The sequence below is a fragment of the Colossoma macropomum genome, unplaced genomic scaffold, assembly GCF_904425465.1.
Source record: "Colossoma macropomum unplaced genomic scaffold, Colossoma_macropomum, whole genome shotgun sequence".
NCBI classification, from domain to species: Eukaryota; Metazoa; Chordata; class Actinopteri; order Characiformes; family Serrasalmidae; genus Colossoma; species Colossoma macropomum.
The window spans coordinates 16,250,639-16,274,833 of record NW_023494792.1 but is presented as its reverse complement, the minus strand read 5'-3'; the positions used below and the strand labels follow the sequence as shown (position 1 = coordinate 16,274,833).

Here is a 24,195-nt window from a genome sequence, read left to right as displayed (position 1 = left end):
GCAGGTGTGTGTGTGCTGTGTTTATGTGAATGAGTGTAATATGTGGATGATAGAGCAGATCTAGGCTTCATCAGTGTGTGAGCAGCGGGAGCAGATTAGAGTGTGTGTTAGTGCTTCAGTCCCAGTCAAATCACACTGCATTATCACCTGCGCCTGAAACTAATATAAAAGTGAAACAATTTCAGCAACACATCTCATTACAGAGAACAGAGAACACAGCCTCCGGAGAATAACCATCAGACCAGAGCTCAGCATCACTACGCTCATACACTGCTTGTCTGCCTGGTTGTGTGTGTGTGTGTGTGTGTGTGTGTTGGGAGAGTATAAATGTGTGTGTCTTTATTTAAGGGAAAGCACAGCATGCCTGTATGTGTGTCTGTGTATTGTTCAAGAAAAAAGTATGGAGAGGGTACGCACACACACAAACACACACACACACACACACACACACACACACGCATGCACGCACACACAGAAAAAGAGCTCACTTTCTTTCTCCTTCTACACCCATCTCTCATTTGTTGTATAGATCTTTCTTTTTGTCTGTCTCTTTCTCTTGCTTCTATTTTGTGGATCCTCTCTGTCTCTTTCTTTGTCCCTGTCTCTCTATCTATTGCTTTGTCTCTCTCTTTCTCCCTGTATCTCTATCTATCTCTTTGTCTCTCTCTCTCTTTCTTTCTCCCTCCCTTTCTGTCTCTCTCTCTCTCTCTCTCTCTCTTTCTCCCTCCCTTTCTGTCTCTCTCTCTCTCTCTCTCTTTCTCCCTCCCTTTCTGTCTCTCTCTCTCTCTCTCTCTCTCTCTCTCTCTTTCTCCCTCCCTTTCTGTCTCTCTCTCTCCTCCCCCATCTGTCTCTCTGTCTCTCTCTCTCCTTCTTTCTCTCTCTCTCTCCTTCTCTCTCTCTCTCTCTCTCTCTCTCTCTCTCTCTCTCATTTGTTTTGTGTATCTCTCTCTCTATTATTTGTAGCTGTATTCAGATGTCTTTTATGCTAACTCTCTCTCAGTGTAGATGAGTACTGTGTGGATATATATAGTGAAGTATACGGTGTGTGTGTGTATATATATATATATATATATAGTGCAGTTGGCAGTTGTTCAGGACTCAGTCGTTCAGCTCACAGTCTGTTTGGTTATACTGTGAATGTGCACCTGCGTTTGTTCACCCCAAACAATATATACTATTTTTATGTTTTACCTACTCGAACATTTATTTTGTATTGTAAACTTTTTGTCCCTAAAGAACAGGAGCTGAAGTTTTGCTGTCTTTTTTGCAGAAGCGGAGTGCAGCGGGCTTATGTGGGGCGCAGGGCTGTGCGGGCGAGTGTGTGTGTGTAATTTATGGCAGAGCCTATTGGATGTTATTCTGGGGCGGTGTGTATCTGCATCATAGAGAAACGGCGCAGCCCTGAACGGCTCATGAAAGCGCTCTGTCATCTACCAGCCCACGTGTTCAACTTCCGCTCTAACACTGACCTTTCCCATCAGATAGCCTCTCTCTCTCTCCCCCCCCCCTCACTTTCTCTCTCTCTTGTTCACTCAACATTAAAAATTCATTGTGTAAGAAAGAGAGAGATTCTTCCCTTCCACCCCTTTATACCTCTCTCTGTCTTCTATCTCTCTCTTCTCCTGTCTGTCTCTCCCTATCTCTTTCTCTATCTATCTATCTATCTATCTATCTATCTAGCCATGTGTTCCCCTGCCTTTGTTTCAGTCTGTCTGTCTGTTTCTCTGTCTGTGTGTCTCTCACAGCTCACACTAACACAGACCTCGCTCTTTCAGCATTTACTCTTCAACATTAGCTTGTTCCTTGAGCCCTTCTAGCACACATCCTCAAAAACCTCTGTTTACATTGTGTTTAATTATTTGTCATGTGTAGCTCATTGAAACAAGCAGATAAATTTTGTCAAAAGTGCAGATTCTAAACTGTTTGTCATTTTTTGAATTTGGAAACAAACAGAAAAATCAGAAACGTGACTTGAATCTGTTGAACCACGATGTACCGCAAATGTTAATGTAATTCATTCTGTAACTGTGAAATTAGACATATAGTTTTCACAATTACAGTTAGATTCAAATACAATTAGCTGTAAACTGAAAGAAAAGCAAATGACCATAACTTCAGACTGTTGAAAAAGTTCTGATCATTTAGGACGTTCCACAAGTAGCAACATGTGAGAAGAACAAAAGAGTAGCCACCAGCTTTTACACTTGTTTTTACACTGTACAGCATGTGATTTTTCTTGTTTGCATAACTTTTGGCAGCTTCTTCTTTACACAGAGCTGGAATGTGTGTGTGTGTGTGTGCGTGTGTGTGCGTGTGTGTGTGTGTGTGTGTGTGCGTGTGTGTGCGTGTGCGTGTGTGTGTGTGTGGTGTGTGTGTGTATCTATGCATGTACAAGTGACTGCGTGCATTATGGACATAAATGATGACGGAGGCCAAAAAACTCATCTCAGTGTGACTTCCTGACGCCAGTCAGAAGAGCAGAGCTCCATGCAGCTGTTGGAAACATCTGCGGAGGAGTGTGAACCCTTGCTGTCCTGCATCTCTCACTCGCTCAATCTGGTCCAAACAGCTGCACTCCTTTAGCAAACAGCTCCGATTTCTATAAGGCGTTTTTCTTAATTAAACCTGTGGGAATGCGCTGTGCTCCGGAGCCATCAGTGTGTTTGGGGAGGATGATGCTGTCCCGCTGCGCTCGGACTGCAGGTGCAGCCAGACACACTTGCAGACACGCACTGATCACTGCTCACTTCGTCCGTTCATTCCAGTGAAGCACTTCCACTGTTAGCCGGCTGGTTTGGCTACATTCTGAAGTTTGTTTTACACAAGTGCACCAAGAATGATGAAGTGACCACTCAATAGGACAGCTTTTACTGAAGAACAGTTATTGTCTAACTTTGTCATCTTTGTGTCTCTTATGTTTCAAACAACAGCCATTAATCAGTACAACATTTCTATTGAATGCTAAATAAAGGTTCAGTTAACTTCACAAAATGCTGAAAAGAGGCTACATCAACTTTAGCAAAAGCTAAATACAGGCTAAATGGACTTCACAGAGTGCTAAATAAAAGTTAAATTAACTTTACATACTACTAAATAAAAACTAAATTTACAGTACAACATACCAAATAAAGTGTAATTTGACTTTATACATTCTACATAAAGCCTGAATTGACTTTACAAAATACTTAATACAGGCTAAATTAACTTAACAAAATGCAAAATATGGGCTAAGTTAACTTTACAGCATGCTAGATCAGGCTATATTAACAAAATGCAAAAATTAAGTAAAGTTATCTTTACAAAACACTAAATAAAGGCAAAATTAACTTTAAAAATATTAAATGACAGCTATATTATCAATACAAAGTGCTAAATAAAGCCTAATGTGACTTTACAGTTTAAAACTGTCCTCCATTTCTCCAGGTCTTTCACTTTCTACTGTTTTTTTTTTCAGTTGCTGAAATGTGTCCCTGCTTTATTTTTAGGTTTTTAGAGTTCCACCTCCTCCTCTTTCATTCTGCCTTTTCTTTTTATCACTGTTCTTTCTTTGGTTTGTAATGCAGAAGCAGCTTTAGATGGCAGACTGCGGACGTAGCGGGGGTCTCACGGAACGATACGGAGCTGAAAGAATAGAAAAGAGGGATGGGGGAGGATGAGTGAGTTATCTGTCTTACTCTCCCAGGTCGCCCAAATCGCACTCCTTCTTTTTTCCACATCTCTCTCTCTCTCTGTTTTTCTCTGTGAAGACAAAGCGGCCCGGGCTGGGCTGTGTATCACACGGCGCTTGGGATAGCGCCAATCAAGCCTGCCGCATTGTCTAATATATCTGCTGGAAGGTTTGGGTATAGTGTATATTGTTGGTGCGGTATGGCTTGTTGCGGTTTGATTGTGGAAGGTTTACATAAGGGTATTAGACTCCAGTGCAGTCATATCTCAAGCTCACAGAGAACTGGGCTTGTTTCTTCTTATGCATTTGTTATTTCCAAAGAGGATTGCGCATCACCACCACAAGACAAATAGCCCAGTAATATTAGACACTGTGTGTGTATGCTTGTGTGAGGGTGTTTGTTTTCATAAATTTTCAGGACAACAGTGTTCTGATTTTGTAGAAAAACCAGAGAAAAACAGGGGTAACTTGCAAGACCGACAAAATGGTCCTGACTTTGCAAATGTCTTAATACATAAGCTACATGTTTCATTTTTGAAAGTAAAGCAAAAATAAAATGTTTATTGTTGCTTCTTGAGGTATAAGGTTAGCTTTATCATGATATCATTATGCAAAAATGTGGCAGTGTGTATTGTGGTGGTCATTCCATTAATTATCACACTGAATGCACTTGCATTGTTTGAGCACCAAAGTTTGCAAACAAACAATACCAATCAACAACCAACTTCAGCATATTCATTAGTAAGTTGTGCAACAACATGGATGCAGTCATCATTTTCCTTCATTACAATTTTGTTCAGAATATCATAAGGACATCAAACCGCAAACCAGGTATTGAGAATCAAACTGAATTGAATTGATTTGAATTGGGCTTAGTGTATCATTGCACTCTTACTACTTACACATATATAATAAATAAGACACATATTGTTATTACACATACTGTGCAAAAAGTCTTAGGCACCTTAAGCAAATTGTTTAACCCTAGTGTGTCTTTGCCAGTAGAAATTCCTTATAGTATAAGTAGAAGTAAACATAAATACAGTAAAAAGTAATCAAATTTCTTGTTTACAAAAAAATAGGTGATTTGAGCTACCCAATGTCCCCCAGCTGTAGCATGAATTTGTTCAGTTCTATCAGCAGCAAACTCGATTTAATATAAAGAAGCATTGAATAGCCAAATTAGACACTGGATAATCATTGCAAATAATGCTGCGCTGCCACAAGTGAAGATTTGGAATTGGTTAAGCAAACACTTCGACAAACATAAAATTGCTGCTTACTGTATTAATATTTTTTTATTTATTGTAATAGTGCTGTTTATCTAAGAAAAAAGCGCTTACTGCCCAATGAAATAGCTTTTAAATATGACTTTCTCAGGTGCTTGAAAGTTTTGGTACTCACATACAAATAATACATATGGAATGTTTGTATGACCTCGTGTCCCAACATTGTATTAAAACAAGGGTGTGAAGATTGCGGGTGAGGGTTTAAATCTGTGGATGCGTGTGCCCTGTGAGTGTGTGTAAAAGGCAGAGAAAGGAAGTGATTGTGTATATATGTGCAGGGAGGTGGGGGGTGGGGGTGAGGGGGTAGAGTGTAATTATGAAGGCATTGGCTTTGGCTACATGACGCTTCTCTCTAATTAGCCTGAGTTGAGGGAGAATAATTTATTGAGAGAGGCATCCTTTTGTTAGGATAAAGCACCCGCAGCCTCCAGAGGATTCCACACAGCTCTGCGTGTGTGTGAGCTCCTACACGTGTGTGTGTATGCAAACTATTTGCTGCTGTATCGGTATGTGTGTGTGTGTGCATTCACCACTGTGCCTTGTGTGTGGGAGTGTATGTGTGTGTGATTATTTTATGTTGTGTAATGAGTGTGTGACTGTGGCTCCACATCGCTGTATCGCTCCTCTGTGTGTTTAAAGGATTAAAGTGCTGTGTGTGTGTGTGTGTGTGTGTGTGTGTGTGCGTGTGTGTGTAGTGGACGTCAAGGTCTGGACTGCTCCACAAAGCATACAGTAACATCCAGAACCCCACCCCCACCCCCCCGCCCCCCCGCCAGTGTCACTCTCACAGCCGCCGCTTTGACTGACAGCAGTCAGCTGGACTGGTTGCTTTTAACTGATAGAGACATTTTTTAAAAATAAGGGGAAAAAAGAAAAAGAAAAAAAAAAATTGGAGAGCAAAATCCCATAGCCTTAAATCGACCTGATAGGGGCAGGCAGGGTGCTCGCTGAGCAAAATCAATATTACAATCCATAATCCTTTTTTTCTCGGGATGTTATAGAACATCAATCATCGTTCTCCTTTCGCTCAGTCCCTGCAGTCTGCTTCCTCTGAGTCGCGCTGAGCGCTCCTACAATAAAGGAGACGTTTCAGAGGGGCGACACCAATCAGATCCATTAGAGTCTCACGCCCAAAACACTGCACACACACACACACACACACACACACTTAGTCTAGAGTTTGCGTCTATGCATTGGCACTGCTCACGGCTGTTCATCCTGTCTTTCTCTCTCTCTGTTTCTTTTTCTCTCTTACCCTCTTTCTCCCCATCTGTCACTCTGTCTTTCTCTTTGTTTCTTCTCTTTCTGTCTCTCTCTTTTCTGTCTATCTCTCTCTCTGCTTCTTTTTCTCTCTCTCTTTTTCCCTGTCTTTCTCTCTCTTTTCCTTGGTTATCCTCTCTGTTTATTCTCTCTCCCTGTCTTTCGCACTCACTTTCTCTCACTATTTCTTTCTCTGTATTTCTCTCTACTTCTCTCTCACACCCCTTTTTTCTGTCTTTCTCTTTCTCCCTCTGTTTCTTTTTCTCTTTCTTATATTCTTTCTTCTCTCCATCTCTCTCTCTCTCTCTCTCTCTCTCTCTCTCTCTCTCCCTCTCTCTCTCTCGGTCTTTGTCTCTGTTTCTTCTTTCTCTTCCTATCTTTCTCACTCACCCTCCTTCTCTCCATATCTTTTTCTCTCTCTCTCTCTCTGAGGTGAGTAATGACCTGGGCAGAGGAGAGGGAACTGACCGGCCTGCTCATTCGTCTTCATAGCTTCAATATTCAATCAGAGAGCTAATTGCAGAGAGGAGAGAGGAACAAAAATCATGACGGCACTAATAGTCTTTTGGGAATATACGTGCACAAACAGGCAGAGGAAAAAAAGAACAGTTCCTTGTGATAATACAGAGCCTGTAGTTGAAGGTTCATACTATGGAGAGTTTGGTATCTCTGTAGAGGATGTTTGGTACAGTCTGATTATATTTGTAAATCTTTGGGCCCAAATTCAAATAGATTTGTTTTTTTTCTGAAAGTGTCAGATACTGCAGTGCATTTCAGGCTCAGTTGCCAGAAATAAACTTAATTTAAGGTGCCGTCTACTTAGCTGATAGAGGAGAGATACAAATATGTGGGGAAAATGCTGAAGGAAGGAAGGAAGGTGTGTGTGTGTGTGTGTGTGTGTGCGCACGTGTGTGTGTAGTGTAAATTCTCCCTGTGAATGAAAACTGTATTGTATATCACTTTCTCTCAGTAAAGCAAACTACACTGACATCTGCATGTTAAAACTCCTGTTTTAGGAGGACTGCAAACATAAAAAAAACAAACATTATGACTCAAGTTCATGAGCTCAGGAACACAGTGAATGGCTTTTAGACTCATTACAAATGCAGTGATATTACATGATTCGGAATTGTACATCATTCCCTCATGAATGAAATATACATTGCACCAACTATTGACAGTCAGTAAACTGAAAGAGAGCATTATGCTGTTGTATTTTATTCACTAATGTACACATTTAAAACATATAATTTCAGTGCACTCTGCTGTTGCAGTGTAGAATCATCTGTTTTCCTCGTGAGCCCCACTGTCCCTAAATAAATGACCAATACACTACATTCCTTTACTGATGCTTCTGTTAAAACGGTGTAATTCTCTTATGCTGTATGGACATTAGAGTTGTGGTAATGATTGATCAAGAGTCCTTCAGTGTGTGTCCTTTTATTCCTAATATAGGCACACACACACACACACACACACACACACACACACAGTGGAGTGGGTATGTGAATGGGGCAGGCCTGTGTGGTGTGTGTGGAGCTGCTGTCATTGATTCATGCCCAGAGAGAGGGGGATTGATTTAAATGTGATTTCCTATTTCCTATCTCCTAATTGAAATAAACTGTGAAGCTTGCTGCTATCAATAGGCCTTACTGTAAATAGGCATGCTTTACCCAGGAGGGGATCGAGTGAACCGGAGACAGCAGCAAACACGCATGTCTGAGCCACACTGCTCTACAGAGGCCATCCTTCATCCTCCGTCTCTCTATAGCTCTCTCTCTCTCAACCCTCTCTCTCCCTCTCTTTCTCTCTCTGCTCTATAGAGGCCTACCTTCATCCTGTCTCTCTCTATATCTCTCTCAACCCCCCACCTCTCTCTCTCCTGTCTTCTCCTCTCTCTTTCGCTTTTTCTTTCTTTGTCCCTTTTCTCACTTTTTCCCCTTTCACCCTCTCTCCTTCTCTCTCTTTCTCTCTCTCTGTCTCTCCCTCAGTCTCCCTTTCCTTCCTTCTCCCCATCTCTCTATCTCTCAACCCCCTCTTTCTCTCTCTCTCTCCTTCTTTTTTGTCCGCTCTTTCTCTCTCTCTCCCCCTCTCTCTCCTTCTTCTCTCTCTCTTCCTTCCATTTCTCACTCCCACTCTCTCTCTTTCTCCTTCCTTTCCTCTCTCCCACTCTTTCTCTCTCTCCCTCCTTTCTTCTACCTCTCTTTCTTTCTTTCTCTTTCTTTCTTCGTCCCCTTTTTCTTACTTTTCCACTCTCTCTCCATCCTTTCTTCATCTGTCCCTTCTTCCCCTCCCTCTCTCTCTCCTCTCCATCTGCTTTTCTCTCTGTCATTCTGAGTGGAATGTTCTGTATAGAGCAGAGAGCACAAAGTCCATCTGTCAGCATTTCCTCTGTGTCTTCTGTGGCTGTGTATTTTTTCCTATCCTAAATGCAGATCGATAAGCTTCTATGACCATTGTTACCATCGGTTCAATTTCATTTTTCTGTCTTTTTTATTTTTTTTTTTAATCTTTTTTGTTTCTGCTTCACTTAAGTGTCAATGTGTTATATTGTCTGTGTTGTCTGTATTTCAGATTATGGAGTGGTTGGGATCTGTTGCGGTGAGTGTGTGGACGACGTCTGTGTGATAGAGAGGGAGTCACACGTGCTGCATTGGCCTGCTATAAATAGGGACTACAGAAGGCCCCCCCGTTGTGCGTGTTCTGCAATGCAGAGCAGCACAGTGGGAATTCTGGGAGAATGAGTCCAGAGCTGTCTGTGTGTGGTCACAGGGCATGACTGTGTCATTCAGAGACGGGATGGGCTCAGCTGTGACATCACTGAGGTGTCTGAGCTCATGATGTTGATGGGACCTGGGGAATATTAAACTATTACAGCCTCTTGCAGTATATTTCTAAAAATAAAGGTTCCTAAATTGTTTAAGGCTTGGGTTTACAGTTTTAGGGAAAGCCCTGTAATTGCTTCTACATTATTTAAAATTATATCCTACACTTACTCTTACATTTTACTTTTTCCTTGTCCACTTATGAACCAAAACAATTAAAGTTCATTAGCATATGACCACTTTCCCTTAGAATCATAGAGGGTGTTTTTGTTACTGAGCCTATGAGACTCATATATGTAAATTAAGTCTGCTCTGATTGGCTATCCTGTTTTGTGCCTCATTCAAAGTCTGAGCTGAAACACTCTTTTCATAACTTCAGCGTGAAACGTTGGGCCTAAACTGCTGTGGGCTGATAGTTGGATAGGCTTTGTGATACCACAAAACAACAAATTCAAAACAAGGTATTTTTGCAGCTTAAATTATATATATGGATTGTGAAGAGTGAATGGTTTTGAGCAAGGTTTGCATAGTACGTCAAACGCTTATTTCCTAAAAGCAAGCATCTAAAATTAAATTTTCATGATAAAGGTCCTTTAAAACAGGTTCTTTAAATGTAATTTACAAATAAGTATCTTTAAAGAACTATCCTTTGAATGGTGCTTTAGGGAATCAAAAGTGTTTATTCTATGGCACTGCTCCAAGGAAGCCTTTTGACACAGTTATCACTATTATGTTTAAGAGTGTGCTCTGTCGAACAAATGATCCTTCTAAAACACCTTCACATTTTTTATTTTGCATACCTCCATGTACATTTTACTTTTGCATAAGTGTTTGTTTGTATGGACACAGGTCGATAAATCTCTCAGATAAATAGCCATTGTTCTCCATCATTTCCACATGTGCCAACTGTTCAATAATTAGAACGGCGCCTCGCAGGATGCTGAAAAGGAGCTGGCAGTGTATGTGCATGCACATTACTGTGCAAAGTGCATTACAGTACCGATGCCCTTCAGTTCTCTTCCGTCATCCCCCTCTCCACCCCCTTTCTCTTTCTGGGTTGTGTCCTCTCTGGTCTTGTCCCCCAGGTGGGATGTCTCCCTCAGCAGATGATGTGATTAGGCCTGCAGTGGCCTGGCCACCTTTTCACCCACATATACATTTGTGTCACTCTCTCCCTGTCCCGGCCTTTATTTCATTATGGCCGGGTGGCCAGCCACAAGGGGACTCTCTATGAGGAGCCCAGTGTGTCTCTTTCAGCAGATGTCCTAACAGCTCTGCAATCATAAAGGAATCAACTCCATTACATTCAATTCTCTGTCAAGCGCTGTTTTTCACTGTCAGCATGCAGGTTTTTCATGGCGCTGTAATAGAGACAGACAGACAGTGGCGTTGGTGAATGAACTTACTCTAAAGTATGTATTTTCTCTGCTAGATGAGTAAAACAGTCTATTGCCGTATCTGTTCTATAGGCATATCCATGCTTTGCCTACAGATATGTTATTTTGTAGCAGCTGTAGCTGGGTTGGGCAAAAATCCCATTCAACATAATGGACTTGGTTGGGGTTTAAATTCTCTACATAACGTTGGGTTTCTAGATAAAAATGCCCAAGCTGGACTATGCTAATGCTACCTCAGTGGTAACATCACCTCAAGTGCATAAGCTCAGATGCATTACAAAAAAGTTACCCTGTGCACCACGATTTCTCATTAGTTTAAACAGAATTTTTGCAATTTTGTCCAATCTTGCAATATTTGCGACAAAAGAACGCATTTGTGGGCACGAATAAGTACAGCTTTCATATGCCTTTCTCATTTCTTCTCCATCCCGACTGTCTATGTCTTTCTTCGTCTGCTCCTGTGTTATCCATCATGTCCTAAGACAGAGCAGGTGGTGTTGTAAACTTTCACTGCGTTTTTTTTCTTTGGTGACAGACTGAAGCTCTTTCTCTTCAACACCACACACACTCACTCAGTGTTTGGTGTGGTAAAGCAGCTGGTTTCTGTGATGTTGGGAAAACAGAACCAACCCTTTCCTCTCCTGCAGCATATCCCCTACACTGTACGTTTGATTGGTGGGAAACACAGGTAGAGAAAGAAAGAATTCCCCCCAGTCCTAGCAATCAATATGCACGACTGGACGACTGGTCATTTGTATTCTACAAGTGCAGCAAAGGGGGGTGGGGGAAGTAGAGACAGGAGTTAGAAAAGCAAAGGTTAATTTCATACATCAACTTCCATCTGCATATTTTTTCCAGCCAGAGTGGTGTGGCCTTTGTGCCATTTTGCTCTACTGTTCTTATTTGACTGACAGCAGGGAATGGCAGAGATGGGTTGCGAAGGTTTATGGCTTACTCTAACTTCCACAGGCCATATTTACCTACTAAAATTAGTGAACGGTAGACATACACCTCCATGGAAGAATTATCCATAGCCTACATAGCTTACTTAGCATTTCACAATACATATTATTTATCTAAGTAAGCTAGTAGCTTCTAATTTGTGATCCAAATATCTATTAGAACCAGAAAACACCTCTTCGCAGTAATGCTACACTTGCACTCTGGTGTTAATTTACAGCGGGTGTCTCTTCTCTCCAGCCACACAACTTTCCTTTTAGCAAAACTGCTAGCGCATGGGCCTGAGTGTAAAAGTTAGTCAGGCCACTGGATGACAGCTCTCTATCTAGCGGGTGTAATGTGTCCTCAGTGAACGCTAAAGTGCTAAACATCAGTAACTGAATCCACACAGGGCCGGAAGAGCCCCAGCCCGAGACGCCATTGTACCGCACCGTCAACAAAGCAGCAATCTTCCGTTTAGCCTGTGTGAGACTTCCTCAAGGAAACCATCAAATATTCATACGCTGCTAGCCTCCTTATTCACCACGGCCCTGTTGCTTTTGGCATTCAAATCCTACATCAGACATTAAAAGAGTGCATTTTTATGATATCATTGTACCAGCCGGCCTTTCACCTGCGCCCATGTCCTTACACAGCGCTACATTAACTAGTGTATAGGTAATTTGAATGCTAACTGAGGGAGATTAGCTGTGGGACGTGTGGGAGTGGAGAATGGAAGTTATTTCTTGAATAATCCATTTTGATATGCATCTGTGTTCCTGTAAGAATTGTGGGTCTTATCAGAGAAATGCAAGGGAGGGAAATAAACCTCCCGCTGTAGCCTATTTCTACAGCCTATTTCTATTTCACTTATACATTCACTGTCCCTGCTCCCCTCTAGATTGGTGGGAAAAAAGTATCTAGTATCAGTCTTAAGTCATTTTTTTCCTGATACCTTAGTAAATTGGTCACGTTTATATAAGCTGTGTTTTATTAATATATTTGTTTGCTTATTTTTAATAGGCTTTAAATCCCCATGCTTGGAACAATTACCTAATATCTTTTTTTTTCTTTCTCAAACTGCAAAACATTGAGTCTATCCTTTTTCTCAATTGCCTACACATTTTGTGAACCACTGAGCTGCTGGAGATTTATCAAAGTAAGAGTGCTGATTTAGGATCAGTATTTTCAAATCTTTACGAATGTGTTTATTAGGACAAGGAAGCTCATCTTTGTCCTAAAGATCTGCAATCAGTACTCTGCTATGCTTGGTAAATATTGGCCAATGTGTTTAATTTTAACATGCCAAGTTATACACTGTGTATAACATACAGATATATTGAAAGCAGAATTAATTTAAAACATGATTTGATAATCATGCATGAACAATCCTCAGTGTGAAATAGCCACCATAGTGTTTCACACACATTAACCATATGAATGTTTTTCTTAATCAACAAATTGTCAGACTACAAAACTAACAGACATCACTGCAATCACAATGCAACATATGTTCAAGTAGAATATTTAATGTTTACTACTGAGAGGAAAATTTATATTCATTTTGGTTATTTATACTTTTCTTAGTTTGCCCAAAAAAAGAACAATTCAGACATCAGATATTTTCACATTGTGGATTTGGCGAGTGTAGGTCATGAATAATGCTTTAAAATAGTGAAATGTATGTAACAGGTATAATATTAATAGACAGTGTATACACTTATATATAAGTTTGCACACCTCTGGTCAAATAACAGGTTTTTTTTTCTATATTAAAAAAGTCAGCATATCCTAACAAACTTAAATAAGGCATTTTCTTGCACATAGTAGTGCAGCATTTCTGTTATTTGCTGAATTTAACAAAAAACTTAGATATAAAAAAAACCTTAAATACAAAGAGTTCCATAACTTTTGCACAAACTTTTCTTCATTTTCAATATTAAACAGTATTTGTGCATGAATAATGTGCAGTTTGTTCTCGGTAGAGGATGCAGACTTATTTACACTTCAACAAACTCAACAAAACATGTGGCCAGGGGTGTGTAAACCTTTACATACAACTGTATCATAATTTACAAAAAAGACATCTTCACATATCAAGCATATAGATTGACACAGTTCTTTCTAATGTCAGCTACAATTTAAGTAACACGTAACACTTTTGAATTTTGCTCTCCAGAAGAAGTGAAAATCATCCAAGTGATTATTGTTTGCTTTGATGTGAAGTTTGCTTGAGCACAAATATCTGTCTGTTGCAGGTCATTTTAAATATAGATTTGCACAGAATCCATGGAAGTATATAACATACAGCAGATTACTTATTGAATTATCTAATAAAGAGCAAAAATATGAATGTGCTATATATAAATAAAAATAAAAAGTAAAATAAAAACTTCTGCCTGCATCCTCAGATGCTGGGGTGATTGGCTGCTGGGCATTATGCTCACAGATGTTCTCTTAACAAGCAGGAAAAAATAGTTCAGTTGGAAGAAGAAAGGTAGACTGAAGGTTTAGAGGTGATGTGGAACCTCTTAGTGGATCCATGTTTTTTAAGTACTGCTCAGAAAAGTCTATACTGCCGTAATTTATCACAATATGATAAAATATCATCTTGCCCATGCCTATATGAAAATCATATTCAATTTTATTCCTCAGTGGTAGAGAAAAGCACTTCTATCTGTTTTTGTGCATGCTAATATACAGCATTATGCATTTAGGAAGGTACATTTCCTGTGAATCTCTGCTGTTGAGTGCTGCTCTTCTCTCCAGTCATTTTATAGTGTTCTGTGTGTTCCCGCTGGTCTGGGAGACTGTCAGCGCCACGTCAGCCTGAGTCCAGCCCTCTGGCGGTTGTCACACCGACAAGTGTCCGAACTCAGTGAGAGCAGAGGTCAGTAGGGTCAGTGTTCGTGACGAGCATTTTGACACTAAAGGTCACTGAAGGCGAAGCCTTTCACTCAGTTATGGCACAACTCACCCAACTCAGCCCGACAGCTCCATGGCTCAGAGACTTCACAGCAAACACAACTATCAATCTCTGTCCATTCTAGGAGTAACACTGTTAGAGATGAACTTGCTAAGGCATAAGTTAAAAAGAAAGATAAAATTAGTGACTTCAAGAAAGTGACACCTGCTCTTCTTTCCACAGAAATATAGGTTAAGGTATGTGTGTGTAAGAGCAGCTTTGTGCTTTTAGTGTGCACATGTGGCCAAGCCACAGCGTCTTGCGGTTGTTATATTGTCTGAGGTTGAGATTTAGAAAGCCTGTGTCGGCACTTTGGCTCCTTCTTTCCTTCTGGGGGAGAGGATATGAGGCACATTTCTTAAATGGAACAATAAATTGTGCTGTTTGCTCACCAAACAATAGTTTTCTCCGTCACACCTTCTCCAACCACACTGTCTCGCTCTCTGTCTCTCTCTTTCACACACACATAGTGCTGGGTGATATATCGTCAACACTGATACACTGTTGTCAGACCAGAGGTGATTTTAGTTTTAGCTGTTATGATAGATAACAGAGACTTAGTAAACTGACAATGTGTTATTAGCTGGATACTTTTTTTTAAAAGAACTGCTTTAAATGCGTAAAACTAAATAAATATTAAGCTTCCTTTCCATAAATATGGTGTCTGTGTAGTTAACATTTATAATACTATATAATGTTGGGTCAATTTCAAGGCTGTCAGGTTTATAAGACATTCCCATGCTTTTTTTTAGTATTAGTACTCAGGAGGTTGGGGTTCATTAACTTTATTAGTGTTTAGCATAATTAATCTAAGCTTTAATATTGTTAGTGCAACTTTAACTATCATCTGAATCTATGATAAATGTGGAAATATTGTGTTATTGAATTTTCTCAACATCAACCAGCACTACATACACACCTCAGCAAGCGCATTCCAACAGCCCACTTTGGTCTACAGATTCATTGTGGAAGGTATTTAATTTACTAATTGTACATTGTTATCCACAAAAAAACTTAAGTGAATTAGTAGAATAACTAAAAGAATTGGACTGCCTTGCATTGAAGTACTTTTACACTTCTTTAAATGTAGTGATGCATGTTTGTATATATGTATCTCTTTTTCTGTCTCTCTGCTTGTTTCTGATGTGTGTCAGGCCAGCCACATGCCCTAATTGTTCTGATATGAGGTCAGGGAGGCTGCTGTTTCAGTTTAGCCACTGTGTGTGGAAGTGAGCCTTATTGAGTGTGTGTGTGGGGATTGCACAATCCTTAAAAAACCTCAGCGACGATCTCTCTCTCTCTCTCTCTGTGCAGTAGATTCTAATCTGTCAGGCACTTTTCTGAAAGACAATGAAATGCCAAGCTAAGCTCATATGGTGTGTGTGTGTGTGTATATACACTGTCTGTCAAAAGACACTGTGACTGCTTTTGAAATTAATTTTGAAATTTGAGGAATATTTGATTTTCACTGTTAGTTGAACAGTTGTTTGTATTCTACTTTGGGGAGAATCTATTTCATGTTCATCAAATTGTCTTTCTTGGTACGAAGAGCAGGTTTTCTCTAAATCATGATGTGACCATGTGTTTTCATTTCCAAACTATTGTTAAAAGCTCATGTTGAAAATCTTTTGGCCTGAAGTTTAAACAGCTAAATTTGAGTATTGATGAGCGCTGACATCAGAAAAGTGCTGCAGTGTGTGGGGTTTGGGATTATTCCTAAATTATTGCTGTCACAAAAATTAACCCTTAATGGGCAGTGTATGTGTGTATGAGGATGAGTGAATGTGCGTGAGTGTATTCTTTGTTACTTTACATATACAAGTGTGTGTCTCTTCAGCGTACTGCGGCCTGATAAAGTGTTGTTGTACATGTTCACCAGATCTTACCTGTTTGACTTAAGGAGATAAAAGAGTTTGTAATTTATTATTTAAAATTCAAAAATTTCTTAAAATTTCTTTCTTTTTTAATTCTTAAAAAAATACACCAGGACCATTACAGAGCAGGGAGTGGAGACACACGCACACGCACACACTCCCCGTGCCTTGCACGTGAACAGTCAAGCATTGGCTTTGTAATGAAGCAAAAGGGGGTGAATTTTGGCACAAGGTGACTAATAAAGTAGAATTAACAATGAAGACAAGTAAGACAAAGATAGATATAGAGATGTAGAGAGACAGAGAAAGACAGTGAAGAAAAGATGATATAAGGGGCAGAGAAAGACAGAGTAGAGGGCTGAGAGAGTGGCAGCAACTTACAGGTGCTGTATGTGTGTGTGTGTGTGTGTGTGTGAGAGAGTCGCTCTGTCTGTGTGTATTATTTAAGAGAAGTCATTGGAGAGATCATGTACCGCTTAATATTTTATCAGCTTTCTCTCACTGATCTGACGGCAACCCTACTGTGCCCAGTCAGCTGGACTAACCTCTTTTTCTCTCTGTCTCTCTCTACCATGCTCTCTCTCTCTCTCTCTCTCTCTCTCTACCCCCCTCTTTTTCGTTCTTTCTCTCTCTCTCTTTTCTCTTTTTCTCTCTCCACTCCCTCTCTCTGTCTCTCTCTCTCTCTCTGTCTTTCCGATAGTTGTATAGTGTTACTGTGCTGTTTCCTCGTATTAGCAGAGCTATCAGGCCCAGCCATCGATCTCTGCTGAGAGTACACTGAAGAGTAGCCCTGCACTACTGCTGCTGTCTCTCTACAGGCATCTCTCTCTCTCGCTCTCTCTCTCTCGCTCTCTCTCTCTCTCTCTCTCTCTCTGTGTGTGTGTGTGTGTGTGTGTGAGAATATATGTATTGTTGGATATCGTTGCTGTTCTATTAAGACCTTGTCTCCCCCAAATGGTTACTTTAAAGAAGAAAAAATGTTCCTAATTTTAAGCATATTAAATACATTAGTATTTCACTAATTCAGTTAGTACATTAATGTAATGACAGTTTATTCAAAGTAATTTTGGATTATTTGATTCTTTCATCATGAAACAAAATAACCCCATAAAAACAGAAAAAGGAGGTTTGTATAGCATGACAGTGACCATATGTACCCCTGAGCAAGTGCATGTGAGAGACGGTCTGTCCTCAGTTATCTTGCCCGGCCTGTGTGCCGTGTAAATAAGGGAGATGTGTCCAAGCAGAGCACACAGTAACAGCACATGGGGGCAGTAAGCAGTTAGAGAAGAGACAAGGGCTCATAAATGAACACACACACACTGCGAGCTCATATAGAAGGTGATCTGAAGATGGTCAGAGAGACAGTTTATTTTTGTTATCTCTCTTCATTAGCTGAGAAAGGGCACAACAGAAGTGTAAACACAGAACACACCCACGCTTATGCATGCACATACATGCGTGCGTATGCAGCTGAAGGTCAGCAGTATCAGTGACTGTTTTACACCTTGCCCAAAAGGTCATGGAATAGTTCTTTATTAATATTCTGCATGATGTGCTAATATTAGCTAAACTCATTAGTGTAACTGATCTTCTCTAAATAAAAAACATTCAAAAATATACTAATGTAATTAAATACAGTGACTTGTATTAATGACACCCACTCTCTGCCCAGAGAAGTTACAAATCCAAATTGTTAACATAAATAGAATCACATATCTATAATTTTTTCATTGATTTTTTTTTTAATTGAAGTCCGTCTTTTATCATGTTCTCAAATGCAGCTCCCTTTTAACTGGTAGATAATTATTGTCCTAATTTATGCATCACTTACTTTACTGTTCTGGATGGTACGCTGCTTTTGCAATACCGTTACTAATATTGAAACTTTGACTTTTGATTAGTCTGATGTGATATTTTTTCTTTAAAAACTACTAAACTTTATAATGAGCTATTTTTCAATGAATCACTTCATCTAAGATGATCATCTAAAAGTAGATCATACTAAAACTACTGAAGTACTCTACTGCCCCACAGGAAGTAATGCACAGTTAACAATGTCACATCACACAGTGTGAGTTAGTGCTATTTCAGGACAGGATTGGATCACATTCATTCTTTTTCTTTCATCTGAGGCTTGATTGTCATTTCAGCTGTATACAAGTACACAGCAAAATGAAACGAAACATTCCTCCAGGTCCATGGTGTAACACAAGAACACAACTGCAAAACAATACAATATACACAGTGCAGACAATACAGTACAATAAACATGGAAAAACAATAAATACAAAAACAGAACAGAGGCAGTACACGGTACTGAAGAATATGTGGAGTGGTGCAAAGGAGGATGTAACATACTATGACATATTAGATAGCCTAGCGTATATGAGCATAGCAGTCACTGAGGTAGCAGGCAGAACAGCAATGGAATACAGTATTTGGTTGATACAGTATTCTAGCAGCTAATATTGATAAATAAATGAATTGTGCAAAAAGATCCAGCATGTTCTGCTGATATCGGGCCAATAACGATGCACAATATTGGATCAGTACCATCTCCAGTGGATGGTGCACAGACATGGTAACTATTCACTGTTTTTTACTACATAACATCATGATTATTTAAATTTCTCAGTTATTTTCACTATTATTAATGTACACTTACATGAGATCGCCACCTATTACACTGCCTCCTCAGTGTCTGTGTGTCTGATATCTTTCCTGTATCGAAACAACTCAACCGACAGATACGCTGTTATAAAGAAGGAGAAACTTTTACAAAGAGTATCCTCTTACTGTTAAAGGCTTTGGAGTTTATTTCAGTAACACACCACTTTCCATTTTTATTTTTATGTCAGGATTCCTTCCGTAGTCAGAAGATTTTACTTTTTGTTTTGTGGCACATGTATGGATTTGGGCAAAAAAAAAGTGACCAAACACTTGAGTGTAGATATCAGAGCTGTGCAACTAAAGTAATAGAAATAATAGTATATACATACACATACACACACACTCTCAGAGGTCCTGATCTGTGTGTGAGAGTACTTAAGCTTCAGCTATCTCTGCTTTAGCTGTGCTGACGGCTGAGAGACTGAAAAGCCAGCAGTGCCCCAGCTTTAGATAAAGCACCCCACTCTCACTGTTGTCTCCGGCCTTTGTCTCCAGCACATGCTGGTGTTTTTGTCTTCGTTATCACTCCGTACGTTTGTGTTTGGCTTGCAACAGTGCTGTGAAACACTCCGACTGAACCCAGGGTCATTCAGCAGAGTGAACGTTAATTATGCACTCGTATAATTTGTTTATCACAAACACAGACACTTAACTCTTTTAGAACGAGACCGATTTATTCTGGAAATTAGACTTTAATTATATCAATAACGGTGTTAATTATCTCACTTGTGCGGCTGTACAGTATAGCGCACTGCCGCCTCTGTCTGTATATGAATTGTACAGTAAACAATAATAGCCCATAAATTAATGTGCTTAGTAGCTATAAATAGTCATTGTTTACGGTGGATGCATGCACATGAAAGAGCTAGTGTATGTAATTGCTGTATGTAGTTAATCCTATACAATAGCCATTGCTGTCCATCTGTCAGCTTGGAGAATGTGCTATATTTCACACGGTGCCGTGTGTGTGTGTGCAGAGATGGAGGTCCAGAGCTGTGTTAGGGCACGGCAGTGGCTGGCTGAGGTACTGCACTGACTGTGTGTGTGTGTGTGTGTGTGTGTGTGTGTGTGTGTGAGAGAGAGAGAGAGAGAGAGATTTGTTTTGTTGAGCAGTGTATGTAAAAAGTAATGTAAATGTAAAGGTAGGCCCAAAGGTATAATGTTCTGCATTTTTCCCCTTTGTTTTCTTTTGTTTTACTATTTTGAAGTTCCTGTATATCAGGGTTGGGCTCTGATTTTAATGCTGTGTAGAGCAATCCTGAGCTTTGGAAAGGCACTCCACCCTCAACAGTGATGTGTTAATTAACAATACTCTATTTGTGTTATCTATTTTGACTCGTTAAATGGCCATTGAGTCCAAACTTTTATTACACATTTCTATAACTTAGGAATAACTCATCCAGTTAGCTTTGTAATCCATAATAACTCTTAAAATTTAACACATTTTGTGTGTATATTGTATAAAAATTACTTAAAAGCAACACAAAATATGTAGAACTTAACTCAGTAGAACCGTTAAGAAGATTATTATTATTATTATTATTATTATTATTATTATGCAAACATGTAAAACCTGAAGTCAGATTCTTCACTAGATCTCCACTCTGAGCTTTTCCTGTTGCATTTCTTTTCTTTTTTTTTTAGAAATCTCTTTCACAATATGTGCAGCAACAGTGACAAATCACTCTTGATTCAAATCATTTTCTGAAGACCAGCCTGAGTGATTCATCAGTGAAGCACATCATTTTCCTGTGACCCCATTTATACCAGTAATCTGCACCTCCTGTTGTCATTTCTTTATGTTATCACCACCCCATCTTCACCTGTGACTGAAGGGTTCTACCTCTTCTCTCCTCTTCTGCTCCCTCGCTCTCTCCTGGCTGACCCCTCTCTGTGTGGCCTAATGAATGGCTACATGAGAGGAAGCTAATGGCCGTGTCATAACGCCACAGTGCTCCCTGATTGATCTCTGTTCATTAAAAGCCAGTGTTGAGATACTATCACTGCTATCTGTCACTCAGCACTCACAGATTAGCCTGACCCCGGGCCTCCACACTGACAGTCAGGTGCGAGAGTTCTTCCTTTACAAATACTGAAAGGACACTTTACAGTGCTTGGGGTTGCACCTTTATCATTCACAGCTAGTAGAGAAAATGCAAAGTAAGTATTAAAACCATTGAACTCTAGGCTTAATGTTCAGTTATTAATGGTAAAACTTATTATTTAGACTTAAAGGGGAATTCCACCATTTTTTTTTTATTTCTCAATAATTTAATCCTTAAGGTGTATAGAGAGTCACTCAGAGTGATCTGACATGAAGTGATTTGTTAAAGAGAAACTTACTAACTCAGACTTCCTTACAGGTGTGTCGATAGGAACCAGGGGTCACCATGTCTACAACACTAGAGCCATTTTATTTTACTATCCAAAACCACTAGTGAACCTATACAACTTTTGAGTTTTTATGTGTAACATTAATGATTGTAAAAATAAATCATAAATCTGACAAAATAAGCTTTCTTTGGGGACTATTTTGCCTTACAACACCTTGCAAGTACCTCTCTGCCATTAATGGATTAAAATAAATAGATACAATACATTTTAAGCCAAAACTTGATCACAAAATCACACCATAAAACAATGTGTCAGACATCCGGCAGCATATATCTAACCATTTCATGTAATAACTTTCTGTGTGGAAGCTTTCAGAGGCATTAAACTCTTCAGACATCTGGTTCCTGTTACCACCAACAGTTCTGACTCAAGTTTCTCTAGAACAGAGCGTTTCACATCAAACCACTCTGAACAACTTTGTTTACACCTCTACCATTTAATTGTGTAGAATTTTTAAAAAATCAGTGGAGTTCCCCCTTAAGACTTTTTAAATGAATAACTAACTACTGTGAAACTATGTAAATTATGTAGTTATGAGAGTGGGGCTTTTACAGGCTCTTACTGTTTAAAATGTTAATTAATATTAGAAAAATAAAATCAAAGGAAGCACTAAATGGTCATAGAGTTGTTTTCTGGACATTTCTCAAGCACTTAGTAAACTGTGTGTGAATAAAGGGTTGGATGACATTTATTTTAGTTCAGGGTTAAGTGGCCCTGGTTAGATAACATCTTTATTTTTGAGATGGAACAGGAAGTGACATACTTTGTGTGGTATTTCATTGTTAGAACTAGGACTGGGCCAAAAACCACAACGCTTCTTGGTTAAGTTTGAGTAGCCTGTCCCACACAGCAAGACTTCACATGGCACAGGGCTCTGGCTGCACCTTGCACTGGTGCATTTCACACAAGTCAGTTAAGCACATGGACAGCAACCCAAATCGAGCCTGTAGTGATAGAACCCTGGCAGCAGGCTGTGGGAATACACCCTGACATAATGATGTAGGGGTAATCAGCAAAGAGAGAGAGAGTGTTAGTTAGCTCTGTTTTAGAAACAAATACAATGGAATTCATTAATTCATTGTCACACATGCTTTCCTAATATAGCACAATATGTATATTATTGTTACTTAGAATTATAAAAATTGTCACTGTCAAGTAGGGATAAGTGATGTGGCAAAAATAGTATCATGATACTTCAAGACATTTTCACTATACGCAACATGTATCACAATATTTAGAGGCTCTGTAAGTTGGAGCAGACTAAAACTTTCACACTGCACTTCACTAAAATCCAATTAAACAGGTCTAATTATGCCCTCTTTTTAATGAAGCACACAGCTTGGCAGTGATCTTTAAATATTGATACTTATAATGTACTCAGAAACGCATATTATTAAGTAATGTGATGCATTTTATCATAAACATTGCCATATTCCCTGCCTTTACATTGCATGAACATTTCTTGTTGAATGTATCAATAAAAATGATCCAGAATTACTGTAAATAAAATCTCACCACATTTGAACTGAACAACATGTTTTTCACCATTTTAGAGATACAAGGTTTTGTTACAACAGCAGCAATGTAAAGCCTGTCTGTATGTGTTAGAACATGCTCAGCTGTGTTTCAGTACTTTACTGTTTATATGAGTTTTATTCTTTGGTCTTTACATTCAGACAGACCAGAAGTGCTGTGCTGGTGCTTGTCTGTTTTATTACCGTGGTCAGAAATCCTTCATTTGGGATAGATCCTCAGGAGCGCGTGCGTGTGTGAATGCGTGATCTCAGTGTAATCAGTTAAGTCAGCTGACAGAGCCGTGCACATTATTGTGTTATCTATATCAGACGCAGGGCTGTGTCCATGTCTCTTTGCATGATGATAGGCCTCAGAAGTGGCGAGCAGCGTTAATGGCTTTTTAAATGTCACGGAATGTCACGGAATGATAAAATGGGAATCGGTTATCCCAGGTCGGAGTGATGATCATCTCTCCGTCAGTGTGGAACGCTTGCTCACTCGTTTAGGCATTCTCTCGTTCTCCTATTCTCTCTGTTCTATCCCTCTGTGTGGAGCTGGAGACAGCAGGTGCAGCCCAACTTCCACTGCTGCTGACATCAGCACCATTTAATACACACTACACAAACACACATACACAAAGGAGAATGTGTATGTTTGTATGTGTATATTCTTAGTCAAATTGAGTGTGAGAGTAATCGTTCTTTGTTCTTTCTTTCCTTGTTTCATTTTTTTCTGTCTATATTTATCTTTTTTTTTTGTTTTGTTTTTTTGTTTATTTTTTCTTTTTCTTTCTTTAAAATAGTTTTTCTTTCTTCCTATTTTTATTTTCCTATTTTTCCTTTCTTCTCACCTTCCTTCCTTCCTTCTTTCCTTATTTTCTTCCTTCCTTCAGATTTATTTTCTTTTCTTTCTTTCTTTCTTTCTTTCTTTCTTTCTTTCTTTTACCAGGAGAAATACTGACAAATCTAATCTATCTATCTATCTATCTATCTATCTATCTATCTATCTATCTATCTATCTATCCATCCATCCATCCATCCATCCATCCATCTATCTCTCTCTGTCTCTGCTGTGATGTGGTTCATCATTAGAGTGGGCTGTATCTGCTGATCAGACTGGGCTTTAACCCACTGCTCTTAAAGCCTGCTCAGATCCCTCGCTTTCCCCTCTGCCCCACTGCTCTCCTCATACACAGGAGTGAAGGACAGTTACAGGAGTGAAGGACTCTGGATCAGTTGCTGATCTGAGATCAGTTTTTGCCTTTTGTGTCCTATTGAGTGAGATGACGTGAGGAGGAAGAGCTCATCATAGGAGCTCACAGTTTATCTCATCACAGAGTGACTATCCTATAAATGTACCCAAAATAATAGGAAATGTTTTTGCCAGTATTTTTTCAT

General features: G+C 39.5%; 1 protein-coding gene across 3 annotated transcripts in view; it reads left to right on the top strand.

The window, feature by feature from the left end:
- Nucleotides 1-24,195, top strand: part of mafb (v-maf avian musculoaponeurotic fibrosarcoma oncogene homolog b (paralog b)) — a 79,495-nt gene that overhangs the window by 35,164 nt on the left and 20,136 nt on the right. The window contains exon 3 of one of the 3 annotated variants that reach the window (XM_036576237.1): nt 14,147-15,505. The exons of 1 other annotated variant lie outside the window; for it this stretch is intronic. The gene's annotated coding sequence lies outside the window, so the exon portion shown is untranslated. Of the gene's footprint in view, nt 1-8,790; nt 9,276-14,146; nt 15,506-24,195 lie in introns of those variants that run through there. One more of the 3 variants, XM_036576235.1, reaches the window with a different exon arrangement.